Genomic DNA, 13512 nt, shown 5'->3' with positions numbered 1-13512 from the left:
GACATGGTCAATAAGACAAATGACAGCCTACAGAATGGGAAAAGATCTTCACCAACCCCACATCTGACAGAGGGCTGACCTCCAAAATATATAAAGAATTCAAGAAATCAAAATACTGAACAATCCAACTAAAAAAATGGGCTACAGAGCTAAACAGAGAATTCTCAACAGAAGAATCTCAAATGGCTGAAAGACATTTAAGGAATTGCTCAACATCCTTAGTCATCAGGGAAATGTAGATCAAAATGACTCTGAGATACCATCTTACACCTGTCAGAATGGCTAAGATCAAAAAACCTGAAGAGAGTTTATGTTGGAGAGGATATGGAGCAAGGGGAACACTCCTCCACTGTAGGAGGCAGTACAAACTTATACAGCCACTGTGGAAATCAGTATGGTGGTTTCTGAGAAAACTGAGAATCAATCTACCTCAAGACCCAGCTATACCACTCTTGGGCATATACCCAAGGAATGCTCAATCATACCACAAGGACACATGCTCAACTATGTTTATAGCAGCATTATCATAATAGCCAGAACCTGGAAACAACCTAGATGCCTCTCCACCAAAGAATGGATAAAGAAAATGTGTTACTTTTACACTATGGAGTATTACTCAGCTGAAAAAAAAAGACATCATGAAATTTACAGGCAAATGGATGGAACTAGAAAATATCATCTTGAGTGAGGTAACCCAGATTCAGAAGGACAAACATGGTATGTACTCACTCATAAGTGGATACTAGATGTAAAGCAAAGGATAACCAGACTATAACCTACAGCTCTAGAGAAGTTAGCTAACAAGTATGACCTAAAGAGGGATGAATGGATTGCCCTGGGAAGGGGAAATAGATGAGATCTCTATGAGTAAACTGGGAATGAGGGGCGGCAATGGAGGGTAGGGGATGGGAGATGAGAACATAAGTGAATGGGATGGTCAAGCTGGAACAGGGACGGAGTGGGAGAGCAATGAAAGAGATACCATGATAGAGGGAGACATCATGAGGTTAGGGAGAAACCAGGTGTTAAGGAAGTTTGTAGATGTAACCAACCGTCTTATCAAATAAGAAACACAGAGCTGATTCAGAGAAGAAAGCCAAGAGGTCAGAGCTAAGATCCTTACCCTTCCTGCTTCATCGATCCTCTTTAGCCAAGAGAGCTCTCCGAAAAGGGAGCTACTTCCTGTGTGTTTGTCTTTATATAGTCTACCTGTTCTGCCTTCTCATTGGTTGTAAACCCAAACATGTGACTGCCTCGTCACTGCCTGTATGTACAGCCCTCCAGGTCCTCTATGGTATTGAGATTAAAGGCGTGCACCACCGCCGCCACACACTTGCTATGGCTCTAATAGCTCTGACCCCCAGGCAACTTTATTAACATACAATTAAAATCACATTTCAGTACAAGTAAAATACCACCACAGAAGTTCCCAGGAATTCACAAGGATAACCCCAGCTTAGACTATTAGCAATGGTGGAGAGGGTGCCTGAATGGCTTATCCCAGTAATAAGATCGGTGAACACCCTGTCATCATAGAGCCTTTCTCCAGTAACTGATGGAAGCAGATGCAGAGATCCACAGCCAAAAACCAGGCCGCGATCCAGGAATCCAGTTGAAGAGAAAGAAGAGGGATTCTATGAGCAAGTGCATCAAGATCATGATGGGGAAACCTGCAGAGACAACCAAACCAAACTAGTGGGAACTCATGAACTTTAGATCAACAGCTGTGAAGCTGCATGGGACTGAGCTAGGCCCTCTGCATGGTGAGACAGTTGTGTAGCTTGTTCTGCTTTAAGGGGCCCCTGACAGTAGGATGAGAACACATCCCTGGTGCATGAGCAGGCCTTTTGGAGCTCACTTCTATGATGGGACACCTCGTACAGTCTTGAAGCAGGGGGAAGGGCTGAGACCTGCCTCTATGAAATATACCTCCCCATAGGAGGCCTTACCTTCTTGTAGGAGGGACTTGGGGGTGAGTTGGGAGGGGAGGCTGGAGGGCAGGAGGAGGGAAGAGGGGGATCTTTGGTATGTAAAATGAATAAAAAAATTTTTTCTCAATTAAAAAACAAAGAATTAGCCAAGCAAATGTAGAGAGGAGGTGCCTATTCAGGAGGGCTTACCTACTGGCTGGGTGGAAGTCTAGTATTGCCACCCTCATTTTGTGTTTCTTTCCTCTTCTCTTGAGTTGCCTGCTTACCTTTGCAAGCAAGCATCCTAACGACTCAAACAAAGCTAAAGCACAGAAATACTCAATCATGCTCATAGTGCCTAAACTCCAGGAAGAGCAGGACCTGGCAGGATTATCCCTCTAGATGAGTTCAAGGCTTTTCCATACCTTGATCAGCGCCTGCAGAAATATAACACTAGATAACCTAGATATATGTAAGAGCAAAGAAACAGCAAGAATGAAAGGAGAGTAGAGAATAAACACCTTAGAAATTCAGTAAAAGTTGGTTCTATTCCGGAGAGCAGAAGCAATACCAGACAGAGGCTGGGGAACCTAATTTGTGACGTGGCTTCTTGTTTAAACTGCTGAGCTCATCTGGCTAGCTGTGAGATTCTTCCAAGCCTCAGCTAGGGAGGCAGCTGTCATTGCCATTTCCTTTCATCCTGATTTCCAACTCTCACCTAGGTGAAGCAGCTAGAAGAGGGTGTCCAGCTGCAGCTACACCCTGTTCTTCAAGGTGGGGAGGCTGCAGCCTAACGGCTCACAGATCAAACCGGTTAGTTGAACCAGCCATTACAGACATCGACATCAGGTGGAAACAGCTAGAAAGTGAAGGAAATTTGAAGCTGTGAGACAGGAGAGGATTTGTATTCCTACTTCCTGGCTGACTTGCCAGATGATTACAGTGGTCACTATCTGAACTGGGTGATTCCAAGTCTTTGGCATCTTAATCAAAGAACTGCACACACACACACACACACACATACACACACACACACACACACACACACGGAAACTTTATTCAGAAGCAAAGTGACACTACAGATCAGACACACTGCAAGAGAGCAGTGGGCTCCTTGAATCAGAGTCATCACGGGCACTGGGTCACTGCCGAGGAGGAGCTGGCTGCTAAGTGGCACGTCATGGATTATGGATTGTCCTCCTTTTGAAGTGGAATGACCCATCCTAAATGGTGACAGCAGCTTCTGGTGACAGCTCAGGTAAAATGACATGGGAGGAGGAAACTTTCCTTTTTGCCTGCTTGCCCTCACTCTTGCTGGCGGGTTTATCTGTCTTGTTGCTGCTACTGCTGCTGCATCCCTGCTGATACTGGAACCAGCTCCTTTAGACTTCCGGTGCAAACTGAAGACTAGCAGCTCTCCAGGAATCCTCCAGACTTTTAGTACCAGATTGAGACCACTGAAATATCTAGCTTCATGAACTGAAGAACAGCTGGGTTCTCAGTCATTCCCATTGCGAGGCAGCCATTGTTGAATTACCCAGACTATATCCTGTAAGCCATAAATACGGGATTTATTACATATCTATTATGTATAACACACACATGTATATACAGTCCATCGGTCTTGCTCCATTAGAGAGCCCTAACTAATTCAGGGCTGTACTCCAAACTGGTTCAAGCTGTATCAGCGCTCTACCTTCCATACTTGGATGTCGAGGCATGTTTAAATGGAAACTGACCACAGAGTAGTTACCAAGTGGTTGCTAAGAAAGAAGAAACCGACTTCATTGTTCAAAGTAGGGTATTTGTGCAGTTCAATGCAGTGAGGGTCCTAGCATCATTAGCAAAGATGTGTGTGTGTATGGCCCAAGTCACGTAGGGTCCTAGGTTGCTAAATGTATCCTATTCTTTTATTCACTGTGTGTGCGCACATGTATGTGCACGTACATGTGTATGCATGCACATGTTCCACAGAAGCACATGTGGAGGTCAGAAGACAACTTGTGGGAGTCTGTTCTCTCCTTCCACCATGTGGATTTCAGGGATCTAATTCAGGTTATCAGATGCCCTGGAACTAGTTATAGGTGGGTGTGGTCTGCCATGTGAGTGCTGGGAAACAAATCCAAGTCCTTTCTCTGCAAGAGGAGCCAGCGCTCTTAACCAGTGAGCCATCACTCCAGCCTCAAGGAAAAGAAACTTGAAAAGCAAGTGGCCTCACTGGAGGCTGCCCCCAGCCTCCAGGTAATCTGGAAAGAAGACATCTCAGGCAGTGCCTCCTGACTCCATGTGGAGCCCAGCAGTCAACAGCAAAACTGAGATCGAACATCAGCAGCAGGAGGCTGCTGGAAGAGGGACTGTCCTGGCCATCCTCGGTCCTTGTCCTCAGAGAAGGAAGGTAAGGGCCAACCTGACCCTTCAGTTCCTTCTTTCAGAAGACTAAGATCTGTGGGGCCAAGGGGCTCCCCGATCTGGCTCCCTTTAGCACTATCCAGAGGAGTTCCTGGTTGTCTTGGATGAACCTGGAGAAGAAGCTGAGTTCTTGTTTTACACTGGAGCCAAAGACTTTGGGTCTCCCAAAAGGGTGATTCTGTCCAAGACAGAATGTAAATAAAAGGGTATTGGGAAAAGGAAGAGCCAAGCAGTTTCTTGAGCTTGTGAGGTAAATTGAAACCAGTGGTTCTAAACCTTCTGATGCTACAACCCTTTAATACAGTTCCTCATGTTGTAGTGACCCATAAAATTATTTTCACTGGTATTTCATAACTGTAATTTTGCTATTGTTATGAACGGTAATGTAAATATCTGATATGCAGGGTATCTGATATAGACCCCTGTGAAAGGGTCATTCGACCCCCCCCCAAAATGGATTGCCACCCACAGGTTAAGAACCACTGATTTAAAGGATTTTTGATTAACATTTTTGGAGGAGGGGCACACACATAAGAACCCTCCCTCCCAACACACAAAATTTGGAGAAACGTTTAGCATTAAGTTTAGAGAATGTGACTTTCTTACAGTATGTTGATGATCTTTCTAGTGATTGCAAAACTAGCTAAGAAAGCTTCAGGTTAACGATTAACAGTAACAGTTTTTAATTTAATATTTATTTTTGCTTTACATGTATGGGTATTTTGACTGCATATATCCGTGTACAGTGCAGAAGAACCCAGGTTCTCTGAATGAAGAGCAGGAAGTGCTTTTAACCGCTGAGTATCTCTCTAGCCCAGGTTTTTAATACCTTGGCTAAAAAGGCCTATAAAAGTTTTCAAGGAACAGGCACAGGTGTCTTAAGGAAACAGAACACAGTTGGGTCTCATCACCTCCCAAGGCCAGCATTGCCTCTCCCAGGAACCTGGCAGTTTGCCAGCTAGCACCTCCGAGAACCTGGAAGCAATGGTGGAGATTCTCAGGCATGGCAGGTTTCTGCTAGATTTGGACTCCAGTTTCTCTTTAATTGCAAAGCCCTTATGTAATGAGCTGGAAGGACAGGAGACTTACTTGAGTGATATCGACTGTGATCGAGCCATTAAAAAACTAAAGAAGCAGCCGGACGGTGGTGGTGCATGTCTTTAATCCCAGCACTCAGGAGGCAGAGGCAGGTGGATCTCTGTGAGTTCGAGGCCAGCCTGGTCTACAGAGCGAGATCCAGGAAAGGTGCAAAGCTACACAGAGAAACCCTATCTCAAAAAAAACCAAAAAAAAAAAAAAAAAAAAAACCAAAAAAAAAAAAAAAAAAACCAAACCAAAAAAAAAAAAAAAAAAAAAACAAAAAACAAAAAACCTAAAGAAGCTACTGGTGAGCATCTCTGCATTAAATCATTCAGTACATGAAAGGCAAGAGCTTGCAACATGTATAATAATGCATATGTTGGAGCCTTATGAGGGGTTATAGCTTCTTTCTCTAAGGAGTTGGGTATGGTATCTTGCTGCCATGCTTTAAGGCAGTTGCTGCAACTTGCTTGCTAATTAAATAGATTAAATCTAACTATGGGCAGTCTCTGAGTTTGAGCTCCATACCAGGTCTCTACCATTCTGGAAACAAAGGGCCAACACTGGTTAATAAGTGTCAGAATGTTACAGTACCGGGCTCAGCTGATGGTAATCTTCCCCCACCCCCATCTGACTTTACAGCCCTGTCAGCCTTTCATCCCAGTCACTGTGTTACCAGTGTCACACAGGTCTTAAATCACAATGACTCAGAATTTATAGATCAGGTATACTCAAGCAGAAAGCTCTTCAGGGGGGCCCCTACCGGCCGCTGAGGGAGGGGTTTGTAGATAGGGGCAGTTCTATAATCCATGGCCGATTGGTTCTCTCCTGTTTCTCTTCTTTTTGCTTCTCCCCCAACCCCAGTCTTCCACCCGTACTCCCAGAACTTTAGCCTCAGAGGACAACAGCCCTTATTCAGGCACCAGAGTTAGAAAATGGGAGAGTGACAATTGCATATACAGACTCCAGATATGCCTTCTCCAGAATTCATGCCTCAGTATGATTTGGAAAGAGAGATCTCAATGCCGGCAGTAGATTGTTTCAGGCAGTAAATTGTCCTTAGAAAGGGGAAGTTTGGGGCTGGAGACATGGCTCAGCACTTAAGAGCACTGGCTGCTCTTCCAGAGGTCCTGAGTTCAATTCCCATATGGTGGCTCATAACCATCTATAGTGAGGTCTGATACCCTCTTCTGGTGCCCCCTTCATAAAGGTGTGCATGCAGATAGAGCGCTTGTATACATAAAAATAAATAAATCTTAGAGAGAAAGGGGAAGTTTTCCATTGGTCTTTTCATCTTTATCGTCTTCGTTTCCTATCTGCTGATATGTTACAATGGAAGCTTGGGGACACACCTATCCATGTGATATGATGGATGGGACTTGAATGCCAAGCCAGGCGAGACAGCGCACAGCACTCTTTCCCTGGAGACTGAGCAATATGATTCACTTCTACATCATGGTGTTCTATACCTCTGTGTCTGCATGGAAAGCTCACTCAGTGGTCAAATTTTCCAGCCCCTGGCAGCGGCAGGAAATCCAACAGACTGTTGGACATGCCGCTCTCAGTCCTTCTCAACTCAAGATCATTCTGGTACCCTACTGTGAGATACAGAAGAAGTCCTCTGGGATTGCAGAAAAAGAGCGATTCACCCAGCCCCCGCACTCCCTGGCTTCTTCTTGAGGCCATACTCATGGAAGAGCTTACTTTTATTCTATCTCCTACAGTGGTAAATTGTCCAGATCCTCTTAAGGGTACTACGAGTAACAGGCTGTTTAAAATACAGCCCCCAGCACAAATGATTCAGCTGGATTCTATATAAAGGAAGAGTGGCATTCTGTCTCCTGGGAGCATTTAATTTTTTATTTTTTTATGTATTTGCCTGATGCATGTGCACCATGGATATAGCCAGTGCCCACAGAGGCCAGAAGAGGAGGTCAGATCTCCTGGAACTGGAGTTATGCGTGGTTGAGAGTCACCAGGTGTGTGCTGGGAACCAAACCTGGGTCCTCTGCAAGTGAAGCAAGTGCTCTAAGCCATTGAGTCTTCTCTCCAGTTCCCTCTGGGCTATTTGGATAAAGCTTGCCAGATGAATCATTTTATCTTCCTCTTGTGTTTGGCTTATGGCAATCTTAATACTTGGTCATGGAGTCCACATTCCCACCACTATTAATCTTTAAAGATTTGCAAAATAACCATGGACCCTGAAGAACATCGGCTGCCAAGTCCAGACTCCATCATTCATTGATAATTGGTGTGACCTAATCCAGAAATCTTTGCCTCAAGATTCAGAGTTCCACATAGTTAGTCAAGAATTATATGTGCTCAAGCAGGATGTATTTGCTTGTGGGGATCTGGGAAAGCCCCGGGTTTATACATGTCTGGATGGCTGGAAGATCAGGGGAACTTGTCTACCAGGACACCTGGCTGTACCTTTTCTACCAGCTTCAAGAAACTAAACATTGAATCAAGAGAGTTAAAATTCTTCTCAATAGTTAAAAGAGAGCCCTCTGACTATTAACTTTGGGTACCAGGAAGACATCCTCCAGGCGACCTTGGTAGAATACTTCGGTCTTAGGCAGGGGTAGGAGCTCATGAACATAAGCTTTAAAAAACCTAGAAAAAAATAGAAAATGAAACTTCATGGGTCATTTCTACCCAATAGAGAGGAATAAATTCCTCAGCTAAAGCAATGCCAAATGAGCAAATTGCCTTAGACTGTTTTCTGACTGAGCAGAAAGGGTTGGTTGGAGTTGCTGAAGATACCTCCTGGGTTTACTGATTGCTTCTGCTGAAGCTGAAACCCACCTTGAAAAATTCATCTTGTCTTGAACAAATACCTCCACCCCTAGCCACCAGGAGAAAGTGATTAGGAATGTTTTCCTGAGCTCCTCAGGGCATTAAGTCTGGAATTTCTGGGCAGTAAAGTTAGGGACATTGTAATACTAATCTTATTCAAGGTTTATGTAATAATTGCATGTGCCTTGAAGTACTGCAGAAAAGCTATGAAAGGAACGCAAGCTACGTGGTTACTGTCTCCAGCCATCCCAGGACATACCTTACTCTGGCATGTAAGAATTTCATTCCTTTAGCCTGAAAGGTACAATGGATGACTTCTGCCCTTAAAGTCTCTCAGGAATGAGGAGTCAAGTATCTCCAATAGCAAATGTGTTAGTAGCCAAAAAGGGATCTGGCAGCAGATTTGTTTAACTCTTTTCAAAGGTGTTCTTCCTCTTGGTCATAAAGGCCTGTGAACTGGTGTTGTGTAGGGTTGCTGTTTGGAATTGAACAGTTTGAGCAGGCTGGCAGCAAACAGAAGAGCCTTCAAAACACACAAATCTGGCCGTCACTATGGATACAGCTCAGACCCTGAAGTCTTGAAGCTGGGAGAGGCCCTGAGTTGGGATGAGTCTGTGGAAGCCTGAGCAGTGGGGGAAAGAGGTCTGTGTTACCTCTTCCAGAAGTCTACTGTCATGTGCTTTGCTTTCTAACTACCATAGTGGGTGGTGACTGATGACACCCACAACCCAGGAGCAACCAGCAAGTTGCTGTGAACTGAATAAACCCAGAGAATCATCTTCTTCCACTTACAATATCTGGGGACATTCTTTCTGCCATCTCTTTTTCCCTTGAACTATGATCCTAACTGAGCATACCCAGAAGTGTATCTCAAATTAAGCATACTCAGGAATGTGCCTTCCCCAAATAGGTTCACAAATACAAATTTCTCACCCTTTCTTTGTTTCAAGAGTATATACTATTTTTAGAAACTATAATTTTTTTTCTTCAAGAAACAAAATAAAAGGCTTTTCCTCTGGTAGAAATATTCTCATTGTCACACAAAGGACTCAGTAAGGCAAAACTTTACTCTTGATCAAGAGGGTGCATGCAGAAGAGCAAGAAGTAGACTGGAGGGCTGTGGGCACATGGTTTTTATTCTAACACAGGTGACAGTGTCATTTCACCATCACCTGACAGACCTTTGCAATTGGCTGTTTTTAAAAGAGTCAGGGCAAAGGAAAGAGGGGAATGGGAAAGGGGTCTGCGGCTTTAGTCACCAAGTTTCCGAGACTGTAGGGGACTCTGTCCCACTACAAAGGTTTACCAGGTCTTGTGTGTGTGTGTGTGTGTGTGTGTGTGTGTGTGTGTGTGTGTGTGTGTGTGTGTGTAGGGTAAACATTTGCATAAAAGTCTTACAAGGTGGGGGAGATAAAAAAGATTTGAATTCTTTGTCATAACCCAAGTTTTACAGTATTTGATAGAAAAGTCTGATATTTACTGTTTCTGGCAAATTGTCCAACCCTAATTAATTTTATCAATAAAAACCCAGAGTCAGATATTAGGGTGAAAGCTGAAAGATCAGAGAAGCAGAGCAGCCATCCACCTAGAGACTTCTTACCTCTAGGGAATCTTAGGCTGAATGGGGGAGATCCTGTCTCTAGAAAACCTCAGACTGAATGGGCCGAGATCCTGTCTCCTATGTGCTGGAATTAAAGGTGTGCACCACCACCGCCTGGCTCTGTTTCTCTTTTAGACTGGTTCAATCTTGTGTAGCTCAGGGTGGCCTTAACTGCTGATCTTCCTGCTTCCTTCTCCCAAGTGCTGGGATTAAAGGTGTGTGCCACCACTTCTTGGCCTCTATAGTTAATAGTGGCTAGCTCCCTGCTCTGATCTCCAGGCAAGCTTTATTTGTTAGAACACAAATAAAATATCATATAACATTTTCCCCTTTTTGTCTAAACAAAAAGCAAAAGTTTTAACTATCAATAAAAAGATAAAAATAGCCGGGCGGTGGTGGCGCACGCCTTTAATCCCAGCACTCGGGAGGCAGAGCCAGGCGGATCTCTGTGAGTTCGAGGCCAGCCTGGTCTACAAAGTGAGTTCCAGGAGAGGCGCAAAGCTACACAGAGAAACCCTGTCTCGAAAAAAACAAACAAACAAACAAAAAAAGATAAAAATAACAGAAAAACTATATGCAATAAGTACAATAACTATATGTGAATATATACAGGCAATAATTACATTAACAATGTCTAGTCCATTAGCAGTTGACAAATTCAGAGAAACTACTCCATTATTTAGCCTACCTTTGTGAGCCCAAAGTATTGTACCTAATTCACTTTCTATCTTAACTTGCATTATCAACACAAAACTATCTTTTTATGTCTCTCAACTTTATACACTTTACACTTCTTTTATGAGTTTCTTTTCTGAATTTGTTAAAAAGGAAAACTATAACAATCTAGTCTTCAACTCCACCAGAGATCTGAGAAGGATATATTACCTAATAACAAGAAGTGCAGAGCAAACAACTTCCAAAAATAAGAAATGACAGAAACAGTTGGTTGCCTGGACAGACACCCAAGACTCCTCTGCAATATTCGGGCATCCATCCTCAGCCTACAGGCCTAGAATATCTGACAGATTTTTCTGTGAAGCAGGATTTTTTGAAAGACTGTCCTGCCTTGCCTTGGCAAAGTTTGGCAGTCACTTTCTTTTGTGTCCTGCTTGTCCAATTTGGACAGCAACTGTCCTGAGCAGTTTATAGTCCAAAGCCAATCTTTAGGTGGTGTTTGTCAGCTTAGTGGTGTTACCATAGTCCAGGTGGAATTGTCGTTGTAGGGCCCCATCACATTTTTGAAGATCCAGATATCGTCCTTTTCTTGGAACATTATCTCTAGATGATTCATTCTTTTTCTTCAGATGTCTCATTTGTCCAGTGGTCTTCAGATTCCTTAGTTGAATGCCTTCATTCTCCTGAAAAGACAAAAACAAAACCCTGCCCCAACCCTAACTTTGGGGAGTTCCCCTGTTGGCAAGTTATATCTGATCAATTGAAAAGCATTTGTTAGTTTTATAAGTTAGTTTATCTTGAGTGGTCATGCTGTTTGATGAAGAGATCTCTCTTGTTCAAATCTAATCTTTTTTTTTTTTTCAAGACAGGGTTCTCTGTGTAGCTTTGTGCCTTTCCTGGAACTCACTCTGTAGCCCAGGCTGGCCTCAAACTCACAGAGATCTGCCTGCCTCTGCCTCTGAGTGCTGGGATTAAAGGTGTGCGCCACCACCGCCTGGCAAAATCTAATCTTTATCAATGTTGATTTATGATTTTTCCTGAAATTTTTATTATATTTTCTAAAGCTGTTCTAGCATCAGAGCAGTATGGTTTTTTTACAATAGGCATTAGGTACTTTCATTGCTCTGGGAAGGAGTTTCCTCCACCGTGACAGGGAATGACATGGGGGCCTGTGAGAGGCCCCCCCAAGGTGTTTCCCAATGGTAAAGTATTGCCCTGTCTGTCCCGTGTTGATCTGCACTCATTGGTCAATGTCTGCCTTTGCTATACCTTCTCCATACTCCAGAAGGGAGAAGCATTCTGTTTGGATTATTCCTAGAAAAAACATTATTTCTAGGAACACCCTGTTGACAATCCCCTTTTATATAATCTTGTTTGCCACAATTTAAACACCTGATGTTTTGATTTTTCTTCAAGCCTCTGGAAATCACCTCTCCTATCCAAGCATTATCATGGTTATCAGAGTCAATATTGACTATATCTTGGATCCATTCCTCTGTGGGTGCTGATCTTGCCTTTAAAGACCTAATTACCCTTTTGTAGCATGAATCTTAAACGTTCTTATTAATAAAATCAAACCTGAGGCCAGTTATTGGGGTCAATACTGGTAGATCAGAGACAGAACAAGCCACAGCTATCTCACCTTGCCAATTCCTCAGCTGGTCCTGTTTCCTCAGACTGGAAGCCTCTGAGTCCTCATCCAGAATGAATCTCAGCTGAACTGTGTTGCTCCAAAGCCTGAAAGCTTAACCAGCCAAATGCTTAACAAGCCAAATGCTTCTAGTTTCTGGTCCTCACGCCTTATATAGCTTTCTGCTTTCTGCCTCACTCCCTGGGATTAAAGGCTAGCTTTCTGGGATTAAAGGCGTGAGTCACCATGCTTGGCTGTATCCTTTAACACATGAATTTCTGCCTCTGGAATGCTAGGATAAAAGGCGTGTGCTACCACTGCCTAACCTTTATGTTTAATATTGTGGCTGTTCTGTCTCTGACCCCAGATAAGTTTATTAGGATATATAATATTTTGGGTAACACAATACCACCACACTCTTTTGTATTGTGAATTAGCATTTTCAAAAGCCAAAGATGCATTTCTTATTTGTCTAGCTTCAGAATTTGGTATCATTCTATTGACAGCTGAAGTCAAACTTTGTAAAAAATGATTGAAGGTTTCTTTTGGGCCCTGTGTAATTTAGTAAATGAGTCAGTTATCTTTCTGACTTCTTCAGTTCTGTCCCAAGCATTCAAGGCTACTGCACATTATAGAGCTAGGGTGTGGTCATCATATAAAGACTGTCTTTGTACATCAGCATAATCACCCTTTCCAAGAAGTTGGTCTTGGGAGATTTTAATACCTCTAGCCCTACTTAATTGTTCAATGGTCCTAGTGTCTTCTTTCCACCAGGTCCTCTGTTGCATGAATCCTAAATGATCTTATAATAAAAACCCAGAGCCAGATATCAGGCTGAAAGTTGAAAGATCAGAGAAGCTGAGCAAGCCACAGCCACCACCTCTTATCTCACCAACTCTTCAGCCTAACAGAGCCTCCAGAAGAGAGAGTGAATTCCTGTCTCCTCCTGCCTTATATTCCTTTCTCTGCCCATCCATATCACTTCCTGTTTCAACCTAGTTGATGGGATTAAAGGTGTGTGCCACCACTGCCTGGCTCTGTTTCTTTTCTAGATTAATCTTGTGTAGTCCAGTGTGGCCTTGAATTTAAGAGAGATCCACATGGATCTCTGTCTCTGCCTCCTGAGTGCTAGGATTAAAGGTGTGTAATACCACTGCCTGGCCTCTATGGCTAATTCTGTGGGTAGCTCTGTTCTCTGATCTTCAGGCAAGCTTTATTTCCTAGATTACAAACAATATATCACCACAGTCCTCCACTGTAATTGAGGACCAGGCTCTAATACTGCTGTAACCAAGTCTTTCCAGTCTTGTGTTACTAGTTGACCATGAATTTAACATCTGCTTCACAAAAGGTGAATGCACACCATATGAAACTATTGCTTCCTTAAATCTCTTTATATCTAACATTTCCAC

This window comes from Peromyscus californicus, unplaced genomic scaffold, assembly GCF_007827085.1.
Source record: "Peromyscus californicus insignis strain IS unplaced genomic scaffold, ASM782708v3 Scaffold_2__1_contigs__length_46816999, whole genome shotgun sequence".
Classification (NCBI taxonomy): domain Eukaryota; kingdom Metazoa; phylum Chordata; class Mammalia; order Rodentia; family Cricetidae; genus Peromyscus; species Peromyscus californicus.
Note: the sequence above shows the minus strand (reverse complement) of the source record.